General features: G+C 41.8%; 1 protein-coding gene across 1 annotated transcript in view; it reads right to left on the reverse strand.

The window, feature by feature from the left end:
* The window catches only part of LOC130368165 (prolactin-releasing peptide receptor-like), a 300,552-nt gene extending 284,228 nt beyond the window's left edge, over window positions 1-16,324 (reverse strand). Inside the window, exon 1 of the mRNA XM_056571531.1 lies at window positions 15,755-16,324. The gene's annotated coding sequence lies outside the window, so the exon portion shown is untranslated. The remainder of the gene's footprint in view (window positions 1-15,754) is intronic.
* Window positions 16,325-16,840: the final 516 nt, after the last annotated feature.

Raw genomic sequence — 16,840 nt, forward strand, 5'->3', positions numbered from 1 at the left:
GTGCACCTAGATCTACTTCTTGGCAAGGTGTCTTCCTCTTTATAGGAGCATTGAGGGTTAACTGTCAGAGTGCTGTTCTCTGGGTTCTGCATCTTGCTTTAGCTGGCAGCGTAGATAATGATGATGACTGGACACAGCACAGCGGTGTTATAGCACCTGAGAGAATTAGTTTCACTTTCTAGTGCTTCGCGCCCTGACTCCGACACAGACTGCAGGGCACAGGATTTATGAGTCTTTTTTACTGCTGCGGACGATTCAAAGCTGATTAACTGCTTCTGAGAACGTTTTAAAAGCCTTTTTACTATAATGTCTCCGCTGTCTCGTGGACACAGCTTCACATCAAGTTTATACCGAATCTCAAGGAAAGACACGCTGGTTTGCTTAACTGATGTAATCTTTACTGAGATATAATGAACACACGGTAAAACTGTAAAACAAACATATGAAAGACAGATATAAGCATGGCTATTCAAGTGCCTTACATTATGCATAGCTAATACATAGATAGGGTCTAACATGTGCTCACTTACTACACACTGAAAACACACATTATCTATCTACAAATGCCGAGCATCTCTCTACACAAGATAACTAACAATTCCTTACTCACAGGCTTTGGTATTTATCAGATTTGCAGTCTGTATTAGCTTTAAGAAGTCCTGTGGATCTGGTCACTGTGGTGGCTGGAGCTGGAATGAATTAGACTTGCCGGGGCTAGCCCTAGACTTTAGAGAGAAGGCCCGCCTCTAGGCTTCAAGAAAATGGAGGGTCTTAAAGGGACAGACCCTGCTGAGTGCCAAGCATGTAAAATACATTGCGAAGGCAGCACAATGGAAATACCCCATAAGTGGATGTAAAATGCTCAGCGGGCGCTCGACATGGCTCAGGATTGAGAGCACCATGTACATTTGAGGCCTAAATTGGTGATTTGCACAGGGGTGGCTGATTTTACAGCAGTTCCGGCATAAACTCAAAAGAATAAGTACCCACTTGTGACCCCATTTTGGAAACTACACCCATCATGGAACGTAACAAGGGGTATAGTGAGCCTTAACACCCCACAGGTGTTTGACAAATTTTTGTTAAAGTTGGATGTCAAAATCCCATATGTGGATTTAAAGTGCACTGCAGGCGCACTACAATTCTCAGAAGAGAAGGAGCGCCATTGGGCATTTCGAGAGAAAATTTGTCCGGAATTGAAGGCCACGTGTGTTTACAAAGCCCCCATGGTTCCAGAACAATGGACCCTCCGACATGTGACCTCATTTTGGAAACTATGGGGGCTTTGTAAACGCACATGGACCCCCGACTTCCATTCCAAACAAATTATCTCTCCAAAAGCTCAATGGCGCTCCTTCTCTTCTGAGCATTGTAGTTTGCCCGCAGAGCACTTTACGTCCACATATGGGGTATTTCCAAACTCAGAAGAAATGGTGTTACAAATTTTTTTTGGGGGGGAGGAGGGGGGTTTCTCCTATTACCTCTTATAAAAATGTAAAATATGGGGGAAAACCAGCATTTTAGTGAAAAACAAATTCATTTACACATCTGACTTTAACGAAAAGTTGTCGAACACATGTGGGGTGTTTAGGCTAACTGTACCCCTTGTTACATTCCTTGAGGGGTGCAGTTTCCAAAACAGTATGCAATGTGTGTTTTTTTTTTTTTTTTGCTGTCCTGGCACCATAGGGGTTTCCTAAATGCGACATACCCCCAAAAAAACATTTCAGCAAAATTTGCTTTCCAAAAGCCAAATGTGACTCCTTCTCTTGTGAGCATTGTAGTGCGCCAGCAGATCACGACGTCCACACATGGGGTATTTCCATACTCAGAAAAAATGGGGTTACAAATTTTAGGGGGCATTTTCTCCTATTACCCCTTGTAAAAATGTAAAATTTGGGGGAAAAATGCATTTTCGTAAAAAAAAAAAAATCATTTACACAATTAATTTACTTTAATGAAAAGTCGTCAAAGACATGTGGGGTGTTAAGGTTCACTGTACCCCGTGTTACGTTCGTTGAGGGGTGTAGTTTCCAAAATAGTATGTCATGTGTTTTTTCTTTTTGCTGTTCTGGCACCATAGGGGCTTCCTAAATGTGACATGCCCCCCAAAAACTATTTCAGCAACATTCACTCTCTAAAATCCCATTGCCGCTCCTTCCATTCTGAGCCCTCTACTGTGCTTGCAGAAAACTTTACATCCATATATGAGGTATTACCTTACTTGAGAGAAATTGGGTTACAAATTTTGGGGGGGATTTCTCTCCTTTTACCCCTTGTAAAAATAAAAAAAATGGCTCTACAAGAACATGAGAGTGTAAAGAATGAAGATTTTGAATTTTCTCCTTGCCTTGCTGCTATTCCTGTGAAACACCTAAAGGGTTAACAAAACTTTATGAATGTCATTTTGAATACTTTGAGGGGTGCAGTTTCTATAATGGGGTCATTTATGGGGTATTTCTCACAGAAAGGCCCCTCAAATCCACTTCAAATTTAGAATTTTGAAAATTGCTGGTGTACTTTGAAGCCCTCTAATGTCTTCAAAAAGTAAAAACAAGTCAACTTTTTGATGCCAATATAAAGTAGACACATTGTATTTCTGAATCAATATATAATTTTTTTTGAATGGCCATTTTCCTTACAAGCAGAAAGTTTCAAAGTTAGAAAAATGCAACATTTCAAAATATTCATGAAATTTGGGGATTTTTCACCAAGAAAGGATGCAAGTAACGACGAAAATGTACCACTACATTAAAGTAGAATATGCCATGAAAAAAAAATCTCTGAATCAGAGTAAAATGAAAGGTGAAAGCATCTCAGAGTTAATAATGCATAAAGTAACAGTGGTCAGAATTGCAAAAAAGGGCTAAGTCCTGAAAGGGATACTCCGCTGCTCAGCATTTGAAACAAACTGTTCAGAACACTGGAGTCGGCGCTGTGAGCTTCACTGTACAGAGTCCTGCTTGTCCTCACTGCACAGAGCCCTGCTTGTCCTCACTGCACAGAGCCCTGCTTGTCCTCAGTGAACAGAGCCCTGCTTGTCGTCAGTGTACAGAGCCCTGCTTGTCCTCACTGTACAGAGTCCTGCTTGTCCTCAGTGTACAGAGCTCTTCTTGTCCTCAGTGTACAGAACCCTGCTTGTCTTCAGTGTACAGAGCTCTGCTTGTCCGCGGTGTACAGAGCCTTGCTTGTCCTCACTGCACAGAGCCCTGCTTGTCTTCGGTGCACAGAGCCCTGCTTGTCCTCAGTGTACAGACCCCTGTTTGTCCTCACTGCACAGAACCCTGCTTGTCCTCACTGCACAGAGCCCTGCTTGTCCTCAGTACACAGTGCCCTGCTTGTCCTCAGTGTACAGAACCCTGCTTGTCCTCAGTGTATAGAGCCCTGCTGGTCCTCTGTGAACAGATCCCGGCTTGTCCTCAGTGTACAGAGACCTTCTTGTCCTCAGTGTACAGAGCCCTTCTTGTCCTCACTGCACAGAGCCCTGCTTGTACTCAGTGTACAGAGTCCTGCTTGTCCTCACTGTACAGAGCCTTGCTTGTCCTCACTGCACAGAGCCCTGCTTGTCCTCAGTGCACAGTGCCCTGATTGTCCTCAGTGTACATGCCCTGCTTGTTCTTAGTGTACAGAGCCCTGCTTGTTCTCAGTGTACAGAGCCCTGCTTGTCCTCAGTGTACAGAGCCCTGCTTATCCTCAGTGTACAGAGCCCTGCTTGTCCTCACTGTACAGAGCCTTGCTTTTCCTCACTGCACAGAACCCTGCTTGTACTCAGTGTACAGAACCCTGCTTGTCCTCAGTGCACAGTGCCCTGATTGTCCTTAGTGTACATGCCCTGCCTGTCCTCAGTGTACAGAGCCCTGCTTGTCCTCAGTGTACAGAGCCCTGCTTGTCCTCAGTGTAGAAATAAAGACAAAAAAGACAACCGGGAGGCAGCGCCTCGTGTATTACCCTTGGCAGATGAGGGAACCAAAAAGTATGCTGAATGTACACCCAGGACTTAAGTCAGGGTGGCTGCTCACCTTAAAGTAGAAGAATTGCGCATATCACCCCTTGATTGGGGTACCAGATAGAGTTGGATAAGCTGCCGAGCCTGATGGTCACAGGAGCGTGTCAACGCCCTGTAGGAACTGGAATACTTGTGAGAAAAAGGACCAATGGATCCAGGCGCTGCTCTATCCAGGTATACACAGGATGCAGGTAAGTGTTCTTAATCAAGCAATTTTATTGTACACAAAACAACAAAAGGATCATGACGAGTTTCGGGGTAAATTCCCCTTCCTCAGATTATCTAGGTGCTGCTACAACAAGCACCCTTTATATAATGACAAGGTGAAGGAGGTACAGGTCAGGAAGGGTTGGGCTGGATGTGATGTCACATCCAGTACACTTACAAAAAACTTAATTTGCATATAGAAACAGCAGAATATAATTATTGTCTGTAACATACAGGTGTGCGTTCAATTATGATAATAATATAACATCAATATAAACAGTACTAAGGGATATAGCATGGGTGGAATCGGCAATGTGACAAACACATCTCGGTAGTGATTGTCCAAAACGAGGCTCAGTTGCGGGAGCTCTGACGAGGTAAACAACATAGCCATGTGGCGGAAAATAAACATAAACAATGGCATCGGTCTATTGTAAGGCGCTCCACTCGCAGCGCGCGCCGACATAGCAGTGACAGGAGTATCCACGGACGCGTTGCCAAGCAGACGTCTCTGAAAGGGAAGCAGCCAATCACAGTCCACGGGACGCGGCTTGCAGCGGAGCGCCCAGCATAGTGAGTAAACCGGGTAATACAAGATAGAATAAACTGCCATAGGGAACAAGCCCTGCTTGTCCTCACTGTACAGAGTCCTGCTTATCCTCAGTGTACAGAGCCCTGCTTGTCCTCAGTGCACAGAGCCCCGCTTGTCCTCACTGTACAGACCCCCAGCTTGTCCTCAGTGTGCAGAGCCCTGCTTGTCCTCAGTGCAAAGAGCCCTGCTTGTCCTCACTGTACAGAGCCCTGCTTGTCCTCAGTGTACAGAGCCCTGCTTGTTTTCACTTCCTCACAGAGACACACAGGCAATAGCTACATAGACAGCATTTTTTTCACCCAAAAGTATACACATTTTTTAACCAATGTATATTACAAAATATACGTATAATGTTATTATCTTACGTTATATAAAATGTTTTTGCTAACGACAGGTAAACTTTACATTTCCTCCAATTCATTATAGTGCAGCTATAGCTTGGTAAAGGCATGTTCACTTCTACAGGCACATTTTTGGAGGGATATTTTTGCAACCAAAAGTGGTGCAGTCAGATGTTTTGCTTTAATGGAGTCTCCTTGTCTTTTCACAAAATTACCCAGGGCCAGGGAATGGGAGGACATTAAAAAAAAAAAAAAAAATATATATATATATATATATATTCACCCACCAATAGTGATGTCGCGGACATAAAATTTTCGGTTCGCGAACCGCGAACGCGAACTTCCGCAAAAGTTTGTGAACCGGGCGAACCAGCCACTGACTTCAAAGGGTAGGCGAATTTTAAAACCCACAGGGACTCTTTCTGGGCACAATAGTAATTTAATAATTGTTTCAAGGGGACTAACACCTGGACTGTGGCGTGCCGGAGGGGGATCCATGGCAAAACTCCCATGGAAAATTACATAGTTGATGCAGAGTCTGGTTTTAATCCATAAAGGACATAAATCACCCAACATTCCTAAATGGTTTGGAATAACATGCTTTAGCCCCCTTTAGGCATCACATAGTTAGATCCCCCTTTAGGCAGCACATAGATTACCCCATATTAGGCATCACATAGTTAGATCCCCCCTTCAGGCATCACATAGTTAGATCCCCCCCTTTAGGCAGCACATAGATTCCCCCATGTTAGGCAGCACATAGTTAGAGCTCCCCCTTAGGCTGCACATAAGATTAGGCAACACATAGTAAGAGCACCCCTTTAGGCAGCACATAGTGGGATTTGAACCCAAGGCCCCAGCGCTGCAAGGCAGCAGTGCTAACCTCCGAGCCACCATGCTACCCTTAGCGTACATCTAATATCCACGGTTGCTAAAATGGACAGAGATGTCAGCAGAGAGTACCAGAAAAATTAGGAATGTACACATGGATGAAAAATTGGGTATTGTCGCAGCCGCAGCTGTAGCAGCAGCCAGAAAAATTGCAGCATCATAACAAGTGGAGCAGCAGAGGCCAGAAAAATTAGTCATGTATACATGGATGAAAATTGGGTATTGTCGCAGCCGCTGCTGGAGCAGCGGCCAGAAAAAGTTCTGTTTGTTTTGCCATGCAGAAAGTGCCCTAAAACATTGCGGCTTGAACCCTACTTAGTGGCGGATAAGTCACATGAGTCATTCGGCATTCAGAGTTCAAATACAGCATCGTGTGGACCATTTTTAGCCCAAGGCAGCTCATCTTATCAGGCCGTGTTCAGTCAACTGTATCGCCCAGTGTCAGTCCCTTCGGGATCCATCCCTCATTCATCTTAAAGGTGATGTAATCCAGATTTTTTTGACCAAGGCGACTCCTCTTCTCAGAGACAATACCTCCAGCTGCACTGAAGGTCCTTTCTGACAGGACACTTGAAGTGGAACAGACCAGAAGTTCGAGCGCAAATTGGGATAGCTCAGGCCACAGGTCAAGCCGGCACACCCAGTAGTCAAGGGGTTCATCGCTCCTCAGAGTGTCGATATCTGCGGTTAAGGCCAGGTAGTCTGCTACCTGTCGGTCAAGTCGTTCTCTGATGGTGGACCCCGAAGGGCTGTGGCGATGCGTAGGACTTAAAAAGCTCCGCATGTCCTCCATCAACAGCATGTCTGTAAAGCATCCTGTCCTTGCTGGCGTGTTCGTGGGAGGAGGATTACTTTCACCTCTTCCCCTGTTCCACTTCCTAAGCCTGCAGCTTGCCGAATGAGGGTAAAATGGCATCCGTGCAAGAGGTAGGAGGGTCTGGAAGGGAGGGACTGCTGCTGACTGGCTGTAATGTGTCTTCTGACTCTGACTCACAGGGTCAACGTTTACCGCAATGTTAAAGTATAGGGGGCGGATCAAACTTCACATATGTTCGCCCGGCAAGGTGAACGCAAACATACTAAATTCGCCGGGAACTGTTCGCCGGCGAACAATTAGCTACATCTCTACCTTCCAACTATACTGTCATGCTAAACTCCGTGCTTCCAGCTTGTGGTCTAAAGAAGGCTCCTATACTATTTACTGTATTAGACTGGAGAGCGAACATTCGCGAATATGCAAATAATCGTGAATATCCTCATATTCGTGAATATTGTCACTAAAATTAGATAGGTAGATAGATAGTTATGATATTCATGAATATGACATGATAATATTCAAAATGAAAAATGTCACAGACACATTATCACTTCTGTATAGACCAAGAATATTAGGATATAGATAGATGGATAGATAATATAGATAGATGGATAGATGTATAGATAAGATAGATAATATAGATAGGTGGATTGTTATCCTCATGCCCATACGCGCATATGCATTCGCCTACCCGCATTCACGCAAAGTGAAAATAACCACGAATATATTGAATAAGCAAATATAGGAGGAATATTCCTCCATATATTCGTGAAATATCGCAAATGTGAATATGGCATATGCCGCTCATCACTACTCATGATGTCCCTATACACTGAGCACAAGACGCTGCAGCCAATCACTGATTCAAGGAGTCCTTATTCACCTGCCCTTACTCATGGAGCTCACCATTTTCCAGTCCTGAAACACAGAAATGTCTGCACAGCCAATCACTGGCTACAGTGGTTACCTGCCTCAGATAGTGATTGGCTGAGCAGACCTCTCCTTGTATCCAGATGGGGAACAAAAAGTGGTGATCTGGTGATCTTGAGTACGGCAGAGGTAGGGGATTGGGCAGGTACATAATCTTTTTTTTTTTTTTTTTTTTTTTTTAATCTAAACCTCAGACAACCCGTTTAATCATTGTGCATTGTTACATTCTGCAGCTTTCTATTATATACTGTTTCAATCTCTACCACTTTCAAGTCTTTCATTTGCTGGAGGTGAAACATTATTATTTATCCAGATTAAGCACTTCTCACAGAGTGTTTTCACCAATTATATTCAGATAGAGTTGATTAATCCTCGGTCAACTAAGTACATCACCAGCACCGAACTGTCTTCTTTCGTGATATAGTTTGCTACAATGTAGAATGCTACAACAGCTTGAAGCCTAAACTGTTTAACAATAAGATTAATTGGTTTGGGAACATTTAAATATAATAACAACAATCAGAGATCCTGAAAATAATGAGAAATTAAAACACAAAGGGAGGAAATCACTAAAGAAATATAAATATAAAGATTGATATTGTATTGCATTTTTTAAATACATTTTCAATTTGTTGATGTATTTACTCACCTCCCCAAATCATTTAAGTGGGTGGGACTTAGTGGGAGGCATGGAGCCTCAGTGGATTGACACATTCCCTATAATTTACAGCAAAACTTTGTGTAAATTGTACGTTAAATCTGTGCTAACTGGTGTAGACTTCAGTATGTGGTGTATGTGCCTATTAGCTCTACATTATCCCTAATCCTAACCATTAAAAGTGTAGATAAATTGCTATGCTTAACCCCTTAAGGACTCAGCATTTTTCCGTTTTTGTATTTTCATTTTTTCTTCATCACCTCCTAAAAATCATAACGGTTTACATTTTGCACCTAAAAATCCATATGATGGCTTATTTCTTGTGCCACCAATTCTACTTTGCAGTGACATTAGTCCTTTTACCAAAAAGTCCACGGTGAAACGGAAAAGAAATTTTGTGTGACAAAATTGAAGAAAAAATTTCATTTTGTAACTTTTGGGGACTTCCGTTTCAACGCAGTGCAGTGAATTTTTTGGTCAAAATTACACCTTATCTTTATTCTGTAGTTCCATATGGTTAAAATGATACCCTACTTATATAAGTTGGATTTTTTGCAGTGCTATAGCTCCCATAGGGACCTATAACACTGCACGCACTGATCTCCTATGCTGATCCCTGCAAAGCCATAGCTTTGCACGGATTAGTCAGATAGGGGCTTGATTGCTCAAGCCTGTAGCTCAGGCTTGGAGCAATCAATCGACGATCAGACACCGCAAAGTCAGGTAAGGAGACCTCCGGCTGTGTCCCAGCTGATCGGAACATCGCGATTTTATCGCGATGTCCCGATCAGCCCGACTGAGCTGCCAGGAAGCGTTTACTTTTGTTTTCAGACACGGCGGTCAACTTTGATCGCCGCATCTCAATGGTTAACAGCGCGCGGCACAACAATCGGTGCTGCACGCTGATCGTGCGGCACCAATTAGCCCAGGGTCCCGGCTATCGTTAGCAGCCGGGACAGACCCCGTGTGATGCGGGGTCACGGCGTGACCCCGTTTTTCTCACCAGGATCGGGCTTAGAGCGTACAGGTACACCCTAAGTCCTTAAGAGGTTAAAGTAATTGTCTAGTATTAGCATGCCAGTTTTCTGACATACTGACACTGCACTTTTATGCTGCGTTTTAAGCAAAAATCCAACTTTTTCCCTTTCATACTGCCTATGCCATGGTTGAAAAGTGGTAATGGGAATTTAACATAATTTATGCCAGAAATCTACTCAGGTAGCTTTATAAGCTTGGTGCACAGTGAGAAAGATGCAACAAATTTAAAACATCAGCTGCCTCATATTTCAAATGACCTCCCATTCACACTGCAGAATTTCTACGGCAGCAATTTTGAATTCTGCTAAATTTTAATAGCAGTGTTTAATTTTGCAGAATTCCACGTCTGAATCACATTGAAGTCAATTGGGCTTTGAATTTCAGTGGAAATCCACCATGCCATTCAGCGACCTTTGCTGAGCAGAAATTGTCTGGAATTGCGGAAATTCCTCCGTCTGAACATTGCCAAACAATGTTCTTAAAGGGATATTCCAGGAACAAACTTTATTTTTTTATATATATCAACTGGTTCCAGAAACTTAAACAGATTTGTAAATTACTTCTATTAAAAAAATATTAATCCTTCCAATAATTATCAGCTGCTGAACATGAGTTGTTCTTTTCTGTCTGGCAACAGTGCTCTCTCTCAGTCTCGGGAACTGCGTAGAGTTAGAGGTTTGCTATGGGGATTTGCTTCTACTCTGGACAGCTCCCGAGACAGGTGTCATCAGAGAGCACTTAGACAGAAAAGAACAACTCAACTTCAGCGTTTCATAAGAACTGAAAGGATTAAGATGATTTAATAGATGTAATTTACAAATCTGTTTTACTTTCTGGAGCCAGTTTATATTGCCAAAATCAGTGGATTGCAACTCAAAATCTGCAGAAATGTGAAAACCAAAAGACACAAAAAAGGCGCAAATAAACCCTGCTTGCTACTTTTTTGTGCCTTTTCTAGACACAAAAACTGTCTAAAGACAATGATAAATGTCGGCCAATATCTTTAAATATTGCTTTACAGCATTTGTCAGAAACTGAATTTAAAGGGAACCTTTCAGATAGAAAACACTTGCCAGTTTGCAAGCATAATGTTATAGAGCTGGAAGAGCCAAGCAGATTGATATATATTTTGTGGGAAAAATCTTCTTTATAACTTATTCATTTTAAATTCTGGGCTCAGGAGTCCAGTGGGTGGAGGACCTAATTAATGATTAACAGCCATTCCTGTACTAATCAGCATACAATTAACTGTTAATCACTGAGTAGGACCACCCAATGGACTCCTAAGGTCAGAAAAAAAACATGTTCAGATAAATAAACTAGATATATTGAAGTTTTTCCAATAAATAAGTATATGAATCTGCTCAGCTCCTCCTTCTCTATAACATGATGCATACAGATTGAACTGCCTTTTCACAGTGGCAGGTTCCTTTTAACGTAAGGGAAGATTGTCTTTTTATATGCTTCTTCATACATGTCCAGAAGGGAAATGTAGAGACTGGTATGTGTTTGTGAGCACTGATGTACAGTAAACCATTGGTGTGTATATTTAATGTGCAGCTGCACCTTTGGAGCTTCTAGAAATATATACCGGTGAACTGCCAAATTGGTAACTCCAAGGATATACTAAATGTTCGGCATGAAGGTACACCTGGGCATAACCAGGGGTCAAGTCCTGAAAAATAAAAAGTGTGGGAACTCACCCAAGATTTCCACTCAAGAGCTGCTCCTGCGGAACAGGGGAACAGTCTTCCTGCTTTGGAAAAAGTGCAGGAGCTCCATTCCCATTGGTTCCTGCAGGACTTGACCCCTAGGCATAACCCATGCACATACCAGCTATACCAGCTATAAGCAGATGCACCTTGTTGGACTCCCACTATAATACAGGAATAATAAATAATGTTAAAGTGTACCTCTCATCAAATAAACTTTTGATATATTTTAGATTAATGAATGTTGAATAACTTTCCAATAGCATGTTAATGAAAAATATGCTTCTTTCTATTGTATTTTTCCCGATCAGTCCTGTCAGCAAGCATTTCTGACTCATGCTGGAGTCCTAAACACTCAGAGCTGCCACCCTGCTTTGTTCACAGCCAAACAGGCTGTGAACAAAGCAGGCTGGCAGCTGAGTGTTCTCCTTTGTGAACAAAGCTGACTGGCAGCTCGTAGTGTTTAGGACTCCAGTATGAGTCTGAAATGCTTGCTGCCAGGACTGGTAGGGAGACCCCTATGGTCATTTCTTCAAAGTGGAAAATTAAATAGAAAGAAGCATATTTTTTAATAACATGCAATTGTAAAGTTATTCTGCATACATTAATCTATAATATATCAAAAGTTTTTTTGATGAGAGGTACCCTTTAAAAGACATTGCTTTAACTGGGGCATCTATTCAGTTCACTCTAAGTACACAGAATAAGGGTGCGTTCACACTGAGTTATTCAAGAGGAATTTACTCGAGTAATTCAAATTAGAAATAATTAACCCCTTAAGGATGCAGGGTTTTTCAGTTATTGCACTTTCGTTTTTTCCTCCTTACCTTTTAAAAATCATAACCTTTTCATTTTTCCACCTAAAAATCCATGTTATGGCTTATTTTTTTGCGTCGCCAATTCTAATTTCCAATGACATTAGTCATTTTACCCAAACATTCACGGGGAAACGGAAAAAAAATCATTGTGCGACAAAATTGAAGAAAAAACGCCATTTCGTAAATTTTGGGGGCCTCCGTTTCTATGCAGTGCATATTGTGGTAAAAATGACACCTTATCATTATTCTGTAGGTCCATACGATTAAAATGATACCCTATTTATATAGGTTTAATTTTGTCGTACTTCTGGAAAAAATCATAACTACATGCAGGAAAATGTATACGTTTAAAAATGTCCTCTTCTGACCCCTATAACTTTTTTATTTTTCCACGTACAGGGCGGTATGAGGACTAATTTTTTGCACCGTGATCGGAAGTTTTTATCGGTACCATTTTTGTTTTGATCGGACTTTTTGATCACTTTTTATTAATTTTTTAATGGTGTATAAAGTGACAAAAAATACGCTTTTTTAGACTTTTGAATTTTTTTACGTGTACGCCATTGACCGTGCGGTTTAATTAACAATATATTTTTATAGTTTGGACATTTACGCACGCGGCGATACCACATATGTTTATTTTTATTTTTATTTACACTGTTTTATTTTTTTTAGGGGAAAAGGGGGGTGATTCAAACTTTTATTAGGGAAGGGGTTAAATGACCTTTATTAACACTTTTTTTAAGCTTTTTTTTGCAGTGTTATAGGTCCCATAGGGACCTATAACACTGCACACACTGATCTCTCATGCTGATCACTGACGTGTATTAACACGCCTGTGATCAGTGTTATCGGCGCTTGACTGCTCCTGCCTGGATCTCAGGCACGGAGCAGTCTTTCGTCGATCGGACACCGAGGAGGCAGGTAAGGTCCCTCCCGGTGTCCTGTAAGCTGTTCGGGATGCCGCGATTTCACCGCGGCGGTCCCGAACAGCCCGACTGAGCAGCCGGGTTACTTTCACTTCAGATGCGGCGATCAGCTTTGATTGCCACGTCTGAAGGGTTAATATAGGGCATCACCGCGATCGGTGATGTCCTGTATTAGCCGCGGGTCCCGGCCATTGATAGCCGCCGGGACCGACCCATATGCCGCGGGGATACCGCGTGACCCTGGGCCGGCGGAGGACGTACATATACGTCCTTCGTCGTTAAGGGGTTAACATCTTCTTTGCCATTGACTTCAATGTATTTTTACTCTGCACCACTAAAGCAGAGAGGCTTATTGGCCCTTCTCTGGCACCCAGCACCAAGGACACATGCCAGTCCTTATAGCACACTCTCACATATGGATGTAATCCTTGCGGATGTAGATGTACGGCAATCCTTAGACCTGTGTTTCTCAACCAGGGTGCCTCCAGCTGTTGCAAAACTACAAATCCCAGCATGCCCGGACAGCCAAAGGCTGTCCGGGCATGCTGGGAATTGTAGTTTTGCAACAGCTGGAGGCACCCTGGTTGGGAAACACCACCTTAGACAGAAAATCACCTTGAACCTCTTCAGATGAATGACTACTAAGAGTATGAAGAAGCATCATCAAAGTGAATGAACAGAAGAATACCACAACTTACAGCATAGAAGACCTTCATACAATCACTGCCATGGTCATAGGACACAATGTAACATTTGCTGACAACAATGGGCTTTTAGAAGGCATTCAACTTCTCTGTATAGAATAAAATCAGACCAAGGCATTGCTGCCAATTCCTACAGAACAGCCAAGACTCAAAACAATGTTAGTATGTCTATACTGGACCATTCAGGTCAGAACAATGTTATTTTGTCTATACTGGACCATTCAGGTCAGAACAATGTTATTATGTCTATACTGGACCATTCAGGTCAGAACAATGATATTATGTCTATACTGGACCATTCAGGTCAGAGCAATGTTATTATGTTTATACTGGACCATTCAGGTCAGAGCAATGTTAGTATGTCTATACTGGACCATTCAGGTCAGAACAATGATATTATGTCTATACTGGACCATTCAGGTCAGAACAATGTTATTTTGTCTATACTGGACCATTCAGGTCAGAACAATGTTATTTTGTCTATACTGGACCATTCAGGTCAGAGCAATGTTAGTATGTCTATACTGGACCATTCAGGTCAGAGCAATGTTATTATGTCTATACTGGACCATTCAGGTCAGAACAATGTTATTATGTCTATACTGGACCATTCAGGTCAGAGCAATGTTAATGGTCCTCATTTACTATTCTTTTTGGCGCATCTTTGTCTGCGCCATTTTGCAGACATCGTGCGCCAGTCTGCGACACGATGCAACATTTTTTCCCGACGGACCCGATGTGGATTCTCCCAAACCCCAAAAAGGGGCGTAACCCGACATTTCTGAGCTTTCCCACATATTTAGAAAGGTTTCCAACCCGAATTTGTTGAATTGTTGTGGATTTTTTCCCGACAACTCAGAGGAGTTGGAAACCAAAACCTACAAAACCCACGTGCGACAAACAGGATGCAACATAATAATAAATACCAGGGCAAAAAAGCAGTCGGGTAAGAAAGCAAGATAGACTTACAACCCGATTTTCTAAGTAAATGAGGGCTAGTATGTCTATACTGGACCATTCAGGTCAGAACAATGTTATTATGTCTATACTGGACCATTCAGGTCAGAGCAATGTTATTATGTCTATACTGGACCATTCAGGTCAGAGCAATGTTATTATGTCTATACTGGACCATTCAGGTCAGAGCAATGTTATTATGTTTATACTGGACCATTCAGGTCAGAACAATGTTATTATGTCTATACTGGACCATTCAGGTCAGAACAATGTTATTATGTCTATACTGGACCATTCAGGTCAGAACAATGTTATTATGTCTATACTGGACCATTCAGGTCAGAGCAATGTTATTATGTTTATACTGGACCATTCAGGTCAGAACAATGTTATTATGTCTATACTGGACCATTCAGGTCAGAGCAATGTTATGATGTCTATACTGGACCATTCAGGTCAGAGTAATGTTATTATGTCTATACTGGACCATTCAGGTCAGAACAATGTTATTATGTCTATACTGGACCATTCAGGTCAGAACAATGTTATTATGTCTATACTGGACCATTCAGGTCAGAGCAATGTTATTATGTCTATACTGGACCATTCAGGTCAGAGCAATGTTATTATGTCTATACTGGACCATTCAGGTCAGAACAATGTTATTATTTCTATACTGGACCATTCAGGTCAGAGCAATGTTATTATGTCTATACTGGACCATTCAGGTCAGAGCAATGTTATTATGTTTATACTGGACCATTCAGGTCAGAACAATGTTATTATGTCTATACTGGACCATTCAGGTCAGAGCAATGTTATTATGTCTATACTGGACCATTCAGGTCAGAAAAATGTTATTATGTCTATACTGGACCATTCAGGTCAGAGCAATGTTATTATGTCTATACTGGACCATTCAGGTCAGAGCAATGTTATTATGTCTATACTGGACCATTCAGGTCAGAGCAATGTTATTATGTCTATACTGGACCATTCAGGTCAGAAAAATGTTATTATGTCTATACTGGACCATTCAGGTCTGGTGCTGGTTTCACCTTCACTTACTAAGAGAAACAGTACAATACATAAAACACACTGCACACTGTATGAAGATAAAACACGCAGGGAAAAGAAGACAGATGGTTACTTACATGTCTATGAAATTCTCATAGTCTGCAGAAGGAGATCAACAAATGTGTCTGCAGAATTCTAGGAGATCCATTCACAACAGAACATCAGTCCTTCATAGTCTCAAAGTTGGTCCAACAAGCTGTGAATCCCAGTGATTTCTTGTAACTCCAATGTAATATCCAGGCAGAGTATACTGAGGGATGGGGTGCAGCCTGGGAATGAGCTGGTGCTTGCTCCTGGGCTCTGTGGAGGGCTTGCACTTGCCCCTCTGTTGCTCCTGTGCTTGTTGCTGTTTATGACAGTTTTCCCAAGGAGAAGGGTTCTGTATAATACAAGTTTATATCCGACACACTGCTTTATCCTGTCTGTAAATCCCTCCCAGTGATCTGATGGGAGTATAGAACCTCGTAAGAGTTAACGCTTTTACCTAGAGAGACGCACTCGCTGATCCTATTATTCGCTTCGCTCTTTGCTCCATTACTGCGGGTGAGACAGTGAGAAGAGAGGTGTTCTATTATATGCTGGGTTATATTAGCAGTCAACATACAGAACATACACATAAAGCACTGCTGCATTTATCATTTCACCTCTCTCTCTCTCTCTGTTTCTTTTTCTCACTCTATCTCTTATCTCTTTCTTTCTTTTACTCTTTCTCCTTCCTTTCTTCTCTCTCTCTTTCTTTTATTCTTTCTATCTCTCTTTATCTTTTTCTTTCTTTCTCTCAATTTCTTTCTTTCTCTCCCTCTCTTTCTTTACTATTTTCAATTTCTGTCTCCAGATTTCTTTCTTTCTGACTTTCTCTCTCTCGTATTAATTAATTAATTCATTTTCTGTCTATCCTTTTTCTCTCTCTTTCCTTTTTTTCTCCCTTGCTTTCTTCTCTCTCTCTCTCTCTCTCTCTCTCTCTCTCTCTCTCTCTCTCTCTCTCTCTCTCTCTTGGTTACTTTCTTTTAATTTCCTTCTTTTTGTCTCTTTATCTCTAAATCTTTCTTTTTTTCTTTCTATCTTTATTTCTTTCTTTCTCTTCCTTTCAGTCTCTTTCCTTCTTTCTCACTCTTTCCTTCTCTCTCTCTCTCTCTCTCTCTCTCTCTCTCTCTCTAATTCTT

This window comes from Hyla sarda, chromosome 4 (genome assembly GCF_029499605.1).
Source record: "Hyla sarda isolate aHylSar1 chromosome 4, aHylSar1.hap1, whole genome shotgun sequence".
In the NCBI taxonomy this organism is placed as follows: domain Eukaryota; kingdom Metazoa; phylum Chordata; class Amphibia; order Anura; family Hylidae; genus Hyla; species Hyla sarda.